Source organism: Panthera pardus, unplaced genomic scaffold (assembly GCF_024362965.1).
Source record: "Panthera pardus isolate Hobbes unplaced genomic scaffold, ASM2436296v1 HiC_scaffold_24, whole genome shotgun sequence".
NCBI lineage: Eukaryota > Metazoa > Chordata > Mammalia > Carnivora > Felidae > Panthera > Panthera pardus.
In genome coordinates this window covers 24,463,549-24,474,472 of record NW_026526810.1, presented here as the reverse complement: position 1 = coordinate 24,474,472, position 10,924 = coordinate 24,463,549, and positions in this window count along the sequence as shown.

The window sequence follows — 10,924 nt, the reverse complement described above, 5'->3', positions numbered from 1 at the left end:
CTCACCCCTACCCATGGAGGACCGACCCAGCCAGGCTCCAGCCTCCTCCCTCAGACTGTAGGACCTGGCAGGGACAGGAAAGCAGACTGAGGGAGGTGGCCATGGCTCATGGTGGGCCCATCCCCCCACCCCTAATCCCGGGGTCTCAGGGGGCAAGTCAGGCAGAACTGAAACTGGGCAGAGGACAAATGGGTCTAAGCAGGCCCCAGGGACCTCCACTGCTCACGCCTCACCTACATACACCTTGCCCAGGGTCCCTCCCCCCAGCCTGGGAAAATCTTTGAAGCTTGGCTTCCTCCTACCTGGGCCTCCCTTTCAGCCTCCTGCCACCTTCCCTTCCCTACCCCCAACCCCCTGCTACCCAGGCCTCACCCCATCCAAGCTAAAAGGACCACTAGCCTGCGGTCTAGGGGGCTGGAGGTCAGGGCTCTGGGTTTCCCTCGGCCGCTGCCTTCTAGGGTGACATTTGGCAAATCATTCCCCACTGTGAGCCTCAGTTTCCTCATCTGGCTTGGGCTGCCGGCACATGACCTGGAGATGAGGACTCAACAACACAAAGGAACTGGCTGTACGGGTAGATGTGAGGCAAGGATGGGACTTCTCAGACGGCAGCCCTGAGGCACTGGGCACCGCGACCATCACCCTTTCCAGAGACGTGATGCTGGGAGGGGGCAAAGGTAGGGAGCGGCGCCCCTCTGAAGCCTTCCCTGCTTGTCCTGAACACGTAGGGCCCCGTTACCCTTCCTTCATTCCACTCGTCACCAGGGCCACTATTTTAGGTCTGTGTCCCCTTGCTCTGGCACAGCAGCCCGAGCCTCCATGCCCTTGCACCCCGGGCCCCAGGCACATCAAGTTGGTGCTCAACAAAATATGTAGTGAAAGAATAAAGGCACGGAAAATCACCAACAAGTGTTGGTGAGGAGGTGAAGAATTGGAACCACACGTCACTGGTGGGAATATAAAATGATTGAACGTCCATGGAGAGCAGTGTGACAGCTCCCCAGAAGCTAAAGAGAAAATTACCATACAATTCCAAAATCCCACCCCAGGGAGATAGATTACCCAAAAGGACTGAAAACATAGGGCGCCTGGGTGGCTCAGTCGGTTAAGCATCCGACTTTGGCTCAAGTCACAGTCTCACACTTCCGTGGGTTCTAGCCCCGTGGGCTCTGTGCTGTCATCGGGCGGCCCGTTATGGATCCTCTGTCCCCGTCTCCGTCTCTGCCCTTCCCCGGCTCACCTGTGCACACGCTGTCTCAAAAGTAAATAAACATTAAAAAAAAATTTTAAACACATGTCCACAGGAAAATTTGTGCGCCTATGTTCGTACAGCACGGTTCACAGTAGCCAGAAGGTGGAAACAAACCAGGTGTCCGTGAACTGATGAGTTGGGTAAAAAAAAAGTGGGGCACACGAGGGGGTATTATTCGGCCAGGAAAGGATGCGAAATACTGATGCATACTATAGCGTGGGTGAACCCCGAAAACATCAGCACGGGTGAAAGAAAACCAGACCCAAAAGCCACATCTTATATGACTCCATTTACGTAAAGGGTTTGCAACGGGTAAATCCCTAGAGACAGAAAGTAAATTAGTAGGGAAAGGGGCAAGAAGTGCGATGGCTAATGGACAGTCTCTTTTGGGGTGATGGAATGTTCTGTAACTAGATGGTGGGGATGGCCACACAACATTGTGAATACACAAGGTTGTACACTTTAAGATGTGATTTTTGGGGCGCCTGGGTGGCTCAGTTAAGTGTCCGGCTTCAGCTCAGATCACTATCTCTCAGTTCGTGAGTTCGAGCCCCACGTCAGGTCCTGTGCTGACAGCTCAGAGCCTGCAGCCTGCTTCGGAAACTGTGTCTCCCTCTCTCCCTACCCCTTGCTCACTCACACGCTGTCTCTCTGTCTCTCAAAAATAAGTAAACATTAAAAAAAAAAAAAAAAAAAGATGTGATTTTTTATCTCAGTTAAAAAAAAGAAAGCAAAGTACCTCCCTAGGGATGAGTCGGAAGGCCAAACCTGTCTGGCCAGCTGGTTTGTGTCTGAAAACACCACCCCACGGGAGCCACTCTTTGCCCTGGGAAGGCGCAACCCGCTCACCCCACCCCCACCCCCACGGCCACTCAGTCTGGGAGGAGGAGGTGAGAGCGCCCCAGGGGACGCAGTGGGCCTCGTAGTGGGATGGAGCCCTCCCCTTGTGCGCGCAGTTTCAGGACAGGTGTCCCCCACGACAAAGGGACTTGAGGTCTGGCTACAGGCTTCTGACGCAGCTCCCGTCCTCTCCTTCAAGGACACCAGCAGGAGGACAGAGCCAGAGGACTGGGCACCCCCACAAAGTCCTCTCCTTTGGCACGCATTCCAGCAGTGTATGGCCCCGCAGTTGGGAAGTTCTTCCTTTGGTCAGACTGTGGTACCCAGCTTGGAGACAGCCGTGGGCAGAGGTTTCCACAGAGGCAGGCTGATTCAACCTTACTCAGCTTCAGGCCCCCCACAGGGGTCCTCGCCCCCCCCCCCCCGTGTCACTCTGCCATAATGGAGCAAGTTGTCGGCTCCCTCGAGCCCTGTGAACAGCTGCTTCCTGAGATGGTTCTGGTGGGAACCACTGAAAGGGGAAGGTTGACGCCCTCTCCACCCACCTGTGGCGGCCCCCAGCCAAGGTAGAGGGGCCCCCGCCCCCACCCTTGGAGGGTAAGTTGGCAGGCGGCCCTCCCTTCTCTGAGCCTCTTGGAGCAGAGATGGTGGTCCCATCATCTTCCTCTGATGGCCAAGCATCAGGTCCAAGCGGATTATGTGTGAGAGGTCCTGGTGCCCTGGGGCTGCCTCTGCCCCAGACCTGACCTTGTTCAGTTGGCCAGAGTGACCCCATCCATCTGCTCGCCTCTGCTATGCACATCCTGTGTCAACCACAAGCCCAGCAAAGAACAGTTTAATGAATAGCTACGGAATGAGTTCGAGCGAGATCAAATGAACTGGTCTGAAACCCCAGTTTTTTTTTTCTTTTTTTTTTTTTAAGTTTACTCATTTTTGAGAGAGAAAGTGTGAGTCAGAGAGGGGCAGAGATCCAGGGAGACAGAGAATCCCAAGCAAGCTCCATGCTGTTAGCGCAGAGCCTGACGCAGGACTCGAACCCACAAACTGTGAGATCATGACCTGAATGGAAATCAAGAGTCATATGCTTAACCAACTGAGCCACCCAGGCGCCCCTGAAACCCCAGTTTCCTAAGACAAAAACTAGATGTGTGTTTTTGCCATGATGAGTTAGTAAATTACTTACCTTCTCTTTCAGTCCCTTTAACAATAAAATAGAGACAATAACAGTATCGACCTCATAGGGCTGCTGAGAAAATTAAGATAATTATGTAAAACTTCTAGAATAGTCTCAAGCATATGTGTGATAGATGGTATACAGCCACCACCGTAACTGTTTGTCCCCATGGCCTTTCCCGAGGGAGCCCAGCCAGGGCACTGGCTGACCAATGCCCCTCTCTGGCGAAGAGGGAGGGGGGAGATAAGTGACACCTTTGGAAAGATTTCTGAGCTCCTCCTGGGTCAGCCCCAGACCCTGGAGGGACTTTACCTCCTGCCCCAGCAGTGAAAGGTGCCCATTCCCTAGTGCCCAACCGGGGATCCTCCTGCCCCTCACAAGCCTCCTCCACACAGAGCCTGTACTTAATAGGTGATCAGTAAGTGGTCTGCTCTGAACAGAGACAGGCTCTGGGGACCACTGGAGCCCTGAAGCCAGGACAGGAAGGTCCTTGGTGACTCCAGGGGCTTCCTGCCTGCCCCACGTCCCTTCCCCCTCTCCCCCTCCATGGGATCACTTTGACCCTGGGAGACCAGGGAAGTTAGGCATTCCAGGAAAGCCCTGATCCGCCCAGGAAACCCAAGTACCTGGTGGGGCCTCATCTGGCCCATTGTCCTAAAGGGACGGAAACCAAGTCCTCGGTCACCATGACCCTCCCTCCAGGGACATCCAGCCCCCAGCTCTCCATGGGTGGGGTACGTATTCAGTCAGCCTTCCTCCCTGTAGCCTCCTGACCCTGGTGCTTCCTATGGTTCAGTTATCCTCTGTCCCCAGCTCCCAGGTGGGTCAGAGGGCATCTCAGCAGAACCACAGGGAAGGAGCATAAATGGGGCTGGGGACCCTCTGGGCCAGTGCATCATTAACTCCACGTTGCATCCTTGTGTCCCTCTCTCCTCGGCTCACCTCCAGGGCGGTCTCTCCCTGTCTCTCTGCAAGTGACATCGGCCCAGTGATCCCTACTAGATTCCCCAGATACTAGTGGGGATCCCAGACTATGTCTTCAAGCCCCCAGTTGCCAGCACCAGGGAAGCAGGGACAGCTGGAAATGGGTTTGCCTTAAGCCTGTAGACACACGAGAAAATAGCTTCATGCCCCTCCCCAAGTATGTGGATGGGACCCAGGGAGGGCAGGTCCTGTGGGTGTGCACACACGTGCACAGATGAGCGTGCCTGCATGAGTGTACACGTGAGCAGGTAATGTGTGTGGTCCTGTGTGCCTGCATGGTATATGTATACGTGCTTATCCTTTGTGAGTAAACCTAACAGAACGAGTCACAGAGAGAATCAGGAGGGACGCGAAAAGAGAGAGACCGGTAGAAAAGGAATGGGACTGAGACAGAAAGGCACAGAGATAGAGGCCCCACAATTCCATCTTCCCCGGCGTGGGCTGCCGGGGCACAGCGCTCTCCTCTCATTACACTGCTTGGGGCAGGTGTCCAGAGGAGGTGAGCAGGCAGCAGGTGGAGTTCAGGGAAGGGACGCATCAGGGCTGGGATGGCAACAGTTCCACACCCCGTCATTCACAGAGCCAGTCTGGACCTTTTTCAAGGGCTGTGGTTTCTCAAACTGAGAAAGAGGCAGTGGGACCGTGGCAGGACCAGTCCCAAGGATGCTATCCGGGGTACAGAAGAGCTCCAGATGCCTGTGGGCTCTTGAGGGAGCTAGGGGAGGGGAACACCTATGACATGCCCCAGGGCCAAAGACAGATGTCCTAAGACTGACACTGCATGGTGGCCAATGTTCACACTGAGGAGGGCCCCCATCTGCTGGGAAATGAAGGCGTTGGCTGCAGATAAGGAAACCTCAAGGGTCTAAAAACTTCCCCCAACACCTTGGCCAAGAAGCATCTAGATCACACCCACCCCTGCTTCCTTGGGGGCACATGCCATGTAGGGGTGGGAAGAGGCAAAAGTCCTGGGTTCTAGGCTAGGCTGTCAGAAACTATGCATCTCTGGGCAAGAAGCTCTCCTCCCAGGCATCACTCCTCCCCCCACCTGCTGTCTTCTATGAGGGACAATAAGGCCCACACTGGCACTCTGCTTCCAAGGGCTTTGGCCAGCTTACCAAAGGCTTTGGTAGCCTTCCAAGGGCTTTGGCCAGCCTACTTGGTGGGGCAAGAAAGGACTTTGGTAATAAGGATATAGGAAGGTATAGGAAGATCTGCTCTATCAACTCAGCATTTCCCAAGAGTCACCCCTCAGAAAAGGAAAACATGACTTCCACTGCCCTCACTTCCTGCAGCTGTGACCCCACTCAGCTCAGAGTGGGGAAACAGTCATGGGCCAACAGTGTCATCTGCATACTCACTCTTGCCACCAGGAAGGCCCTCCCCAGAGTAGGTTCCCAAACCCCCCTCTTCAGACTCAGAGCAAAATGTGCTCCCAACAGTGATCATCTGATCTCAGAGTCGGGGGTGGAGGGAGGATGGGTCCCAGCAGCGGGGTCAAGATATGGAGGTTCTAGTCCCAGCTCTGGGAGTCACTCCAGGTTGCCTTGAGTACCTCCTTTCTCTGGGCATCGGTGGAGAATCCTGCCTGTCCACCTGCAGCCTTATGAGCAGGCAGGAACCCAGGCAGATCGTATCTAGAAGGTACCAGGGTTTCCCACAAATTATAGATGTGGGTGGCCTAAACTGCAGGGATGGGCCCTGGCACTGAGAGCCCCTGGGCTCCACACATGGAATGGAGAGAATGGCAACATGGGCTGCCAGATGTAAGAGGGACAGCCCCCTCCCTGTGGGGCAGGACAGAGCAGGCTAGAGGACCCATGCATGGGGGATGGGAGCCAGCAGACCTACCCTACTGCCTTCCGGCCTGTGCCTGACCCCACTGCTTCATCTTGTTCAATCAGCCCTTCCAAACAGCTCATCCTCTGCCATGTGCTATAGCCTCTCACACCATTTGGTTGTGCACTTCCTGATTCTACTGTCTGGAACGCCCTCACCCTGCCTCTGTGTGTGGCCGACATCCCCTCAAGAAGGGGGAAATGGACAGAACACAGGGTGTCGGGGCCCAGTCTGCTTGGGAGGGCGGAGCCGCAGGCAGACCCTCAGCAGGTCCGACAGTGGGAGCATTGAGCTCAGGGTCCCCAGGGACCAGGATGGGACTGAGGCTGAGGAGACGTGGGTCGGTAGCTGGGGCAGACTGTGCAGACATTCTGGGCTGTGGGGGAGCTGGCGGGCTCAGGGCCTGGCTCGGTGCAGGCGGCTGTGGGGGAGGCTGAAACTGCAGACTATTTTTAGGCTCCTGCTGGATGGAGAAACAAGGATGCTCCAGGCTATAGCCCTTGTGTGCTGGGGAAAGACGGAAGTGGCCCCGTTTGCACCTGGAGCTCAAAAGCTTCCTATTTTGTCCCTAGAGACGAGGGGCTGGGGCCAGGAAGTAGACTGGAAGCATCTCCAGCACCCCAGAGAGGCAAATGCTCGTAAGAGGTGATTTCCATATCATTTGCACTGCCCTGCTTCCTCATCCGAAGGAACCGAAAGTTCCGCTTCAGAGGACCAGTGGCAGAGAAGAGCCGTCACCCAAGACCACCACTAGCTGCTCCTTCTGGGTTTCGAGAGAGTCCAGCCAAGGTGATACATGCCCTAAAATTGCAAAGCACAAATGGGGATTTGAGCACCTTGCTGGAGCCGTTGGAGAGGCTCAGGGTAGCAAATGCGCTCTGATTAATTGGTGGTGGCCTGAAGAACCATGTTAACAAGGAGTCATTCATTCATTCCACAAATAATGATTGAACCCCTACTACGTGCCAGACACTAATCTAGGTGCTGGAGATTTAGCCGTGAACAACAACAACAAAAAAGACACAATTCCCTGCCCTCATACAGCAGGTATTCTAACAGTAGTGCTGTCCAATAGAAATATCTGGGAGCCACACAGATAATTTTCAATTTTCTGGCAGCCACATTAAATAGAAGTTAAGAGAAACAGGTGAGATTAACTTTTACAATATGTATTGTTTAACCCAAGGTGTCCAAAGCATTTTCATTTCCAAGTGTAATCAATGTAACAAATTATTAAAAAGACCATTTTTTCTCATATCGCACCTTCGAAATCCATTATGTCTTTTGTACTTACAGCCCCTCTCAATTCAGATGAGTCACATTTCAAGTGCTCAGTAGCTTTTGAAGAATATAGTTCCAGAGGAAATTCTCCCTCTGAGCTCAGGAGAAAGAAATGCCGCCATTGATTAGTGATGTCTGCTACGGGCGTGGGTAGGCCCCATAAGCTGCATAAAATTGCAGTCCACATGCTATAGCCTGTGTTCACCTCCACCTAAGCCCTCTGAGCCCACTTACTATGCCTGACCTACTAAACCTTCAGTGTGGGAGTCCAGAACTTCACGTGCAGGTCAAGCAGTTCTGGCATGGGCACTATCCAAGTACTTCCTGGGTGTGGTTCTATGTTTTTTCCTCTCCTGTGGGCTGGCCTGTGGCCACTGGTGACCCTGGGAATGTGCGTTTTGTTTTTGTTTTTTTTTCTCCCAAGGCCTCTTCCTCCCAGAGTTAACCAATATCAACAAAAAAGTGTTTCCTGAGACTGGGTTGGCCATTTCAGTCCCAGTCCACCAGCCCACCCCCGCAGACCTCCTGGCCAGAACCCCAGCTGGGAGGAACCCGACCCAGACGCTCCACTTGTTTTCCAGACAATGAGAGACTAAAATTGGGCCGCGGGGGCAGATGGAAATTGCTGGGGATGGGAGAGGAGGTGAGCTTTGGGTGACATGGGTAGGGAGACCCCCATTAAGCCCCCATCACCCTTATCATCATTATAGTCCTCAACACCCACCCTCTGCTCAAAATCCTTTAATGGCTCCCTAGAACCCTCAGGGTGAAGATCAAAGGCCTTAGCTCTCAGGAGCTGGCACCAACAGTCATTCCGCCCCAGTTCCAGATACTCTCTCCTCTTTTATCTTGTTCATGGATTCAACAAGATGTGTTGCAGTCACTGTCCTAGGTGCTAGAGATGCCACTGTGACCCAAACTGACAAAAGTCTCCCGGCCTTCCTGGAGCTCACACTGCTCTAGCCAAGCCCACGACACTCCAGGCCCTTGCACACCCCAGGCCTTCACAAATCTTCCATTCTTCAGTGACTTCTCTACCCTAGGGAGTTCTACTCATCCCCTAAGGCCCACTCGAAACTTTCCCTGACCCTCACCCCACCATAGGTTGGGTACCTTCTTCCTAGGACCATCACTTGCACTTCCACCCTCCAGCCCCACTTCTGCCTCCCCTATCAGGCTGGGAGGGTCTCAGGGGCAGGTGCTATGCCTTCCATAGCCAGGACCCCAGGGTCTGATTCCAGCTGCACTCACCCGAAGGCTCCATCTGCCCCCTCCCCAACCCGCAGCTCAGGACCCAGCAGGCCTAGGCATTAGTGGTGCTGGTTGAGAGGATGGTTCAGGACTCCTTTGAAGTCGTTCTGAAATCCCTGCCTGAGATCGCCCTACTCCTGGCATTCGAGGGGAGAGATTCACAAGAGCAAAATCACAGTGTTTCCAGCAAAGGTGGGTAGGGGACTGAGGGTGATGAGGATAGAGAAGACAGGGGTGTGTGGGGCTGTAAATAGAGAGCCAAGGACATCAAGCAGCAGAGAAACTAGAAGGCAGTGATCTTTCCCCAAGGGAGACAGGAGGGGAGGGGGGCAGGGAGGCAGACACCCTGCTTCCGCCTTGCCTCCGCCTCCAGGGTAAACCTTAATGGCCCTGTAGTTATAAACGAGTCCCCCATTCCCTTCCCCAGGGGAGCTGAGCCTTGGTCTTTCACAGTCTCAACTCCCTATTTTGCCAGATCCCCTCTTCCCCTCTGGTGGCAGGAGGCGATGCACAGGAAAGAAGACAGAAAGACAGGCCTGGCTCCTGGCCCCAGCCCCTGGCCCCCAAGAGGCTGATGCTGGTGCCATGATATCAGGTGGATCTCCATGCTTCCAGGCCCAGCCGAATGGTCCTGATGGTCCACCGCCATCCAAGGCCCACTGTGCTTCTTGCCCATTGGGAGAAAACAGGACAAGAGGCTTGTGCCCCGCATGCCCCTCCCTGCCGGCTCATTTACATGGGATTTACACGGGCTCATTTCATGCCTCGATGCACACGCCTTCCTCCTTCCCTAGTCTCTGCCGGCACCTCTGTGGAGACAAAGGAGTGTGTTCTGTCCCTCAAGTCTTCTCCCCAAGGCCCATCCGGGCACCTAGAGCACCGCCACAGGAAAGAGGGATCCTACTGAAGTCCAATAGGGCAGAAACCTCATTGGAGGTCACTCAGCAATCCAGGCAGGGCCAGGACTTGAACCCACACTTTCTCTACTTCCTGCTCCTGGAACCCACTCCTTCCTCCCTTTCCTCCACTGTGGGGTAGGTGGGCTTGCTGAGGGGGAAGCCCTGCCTCTACCTTTGCTTGGATGTGAGCTGGGAAAACAGACAAGGCCAAGATATAGACCCTGAGCTCCCTCCAAGACCAAGTTAATTGGTCTTAGAACCCAGAACTGTGTGCAAGAAAGGGCCCCACAGAAGCGCCGGCCCAGCCCCTTCTTCTTACACATAAGGAGAATGAGTCTCAGGGAAGGCAAGGTCTGCCCAGGATCACGAGCGTGACGGCAGACCCACGTCTCTACACCCAGCCCAGAGCTCTTCCAGATCCCCCCAAACTCCCAGACTCCTGGCCCGAGCACCTGCTGTTGCCTTGGTCATTCTGGGAAGGCTGGGTATGGGGAGGAAAGAACCAGGCAGAATCTTCAGTGGGGGACTGGCCCAGGAAAGCACAAGGGAGGCTGACAGGGAGGGGGTGCCATGGGTGAGGGTGATTCCAGTTCTGCGGGTGTCCGCCAGAGCCACCCAGAGGCTGGGCTCAGACTCAGAGAGGGGAACTGCCCCAAATCTGCCACATTCCTCTTGCCAGCAGTTACTGTTCAGGAAAATCTCCCAGCAAACCCCAAAAGGTCTGGGTCCCGGCCACAGGGGTAGGCCAGAAAGGAACAAAGGGGAGGAGAGGCCTCTGGGGGATTGCAAGGTTCCTCTCCGCATCCCTCCATCTAGCGCACCCCCATTCCTGGTCCTGCCCTAGCCCACTACCTCCCTGAACAGCCTCCTAACTCCCCTCCCTGCCACTCACCCCATCCCTTCTCATGCACGCTTCTGAGTTCTGAAACCTACGTGCTTTACCTTGGAGGGAGCTCAAGTTTCTAAGGCACAGACCCCACCCCAGCCCTGGTCACTGCCCTGGGGGTTGAAAAGCCAAACTCTGGGGCTAGCACATAAACCCCGCACCCCGCCACCAGTGTCCCCTTGCTCGCCAGCCTTCCCCTCTGCACATATGCCCTGCCTGGCAGGCAAGCCCGGAGGAAGTACCTCGTCCCCACTCAGGCACCACCTGCCGCCACCCTCCGGCTTCCTGCACACACACTTCTATCACCACACATTTATCCCACCGGGTCTCATTTGATCAGCTCTCCCTCCCAGCGTGGGCCCCCTGAAGGCAGGAAGGCCTGAAGCGGTTTCTAGCCTGGCTAGGCCAGGCCTCTCAGGGGAAGTGGTGGGAGGTAGAGGCAGGGGGGTGGAGGTGGGGGTGGGGTGGGGTGGGGAGAAAGGCCAGCTCCCCAGGTATGAACAGAGGAGCTGGCGTGC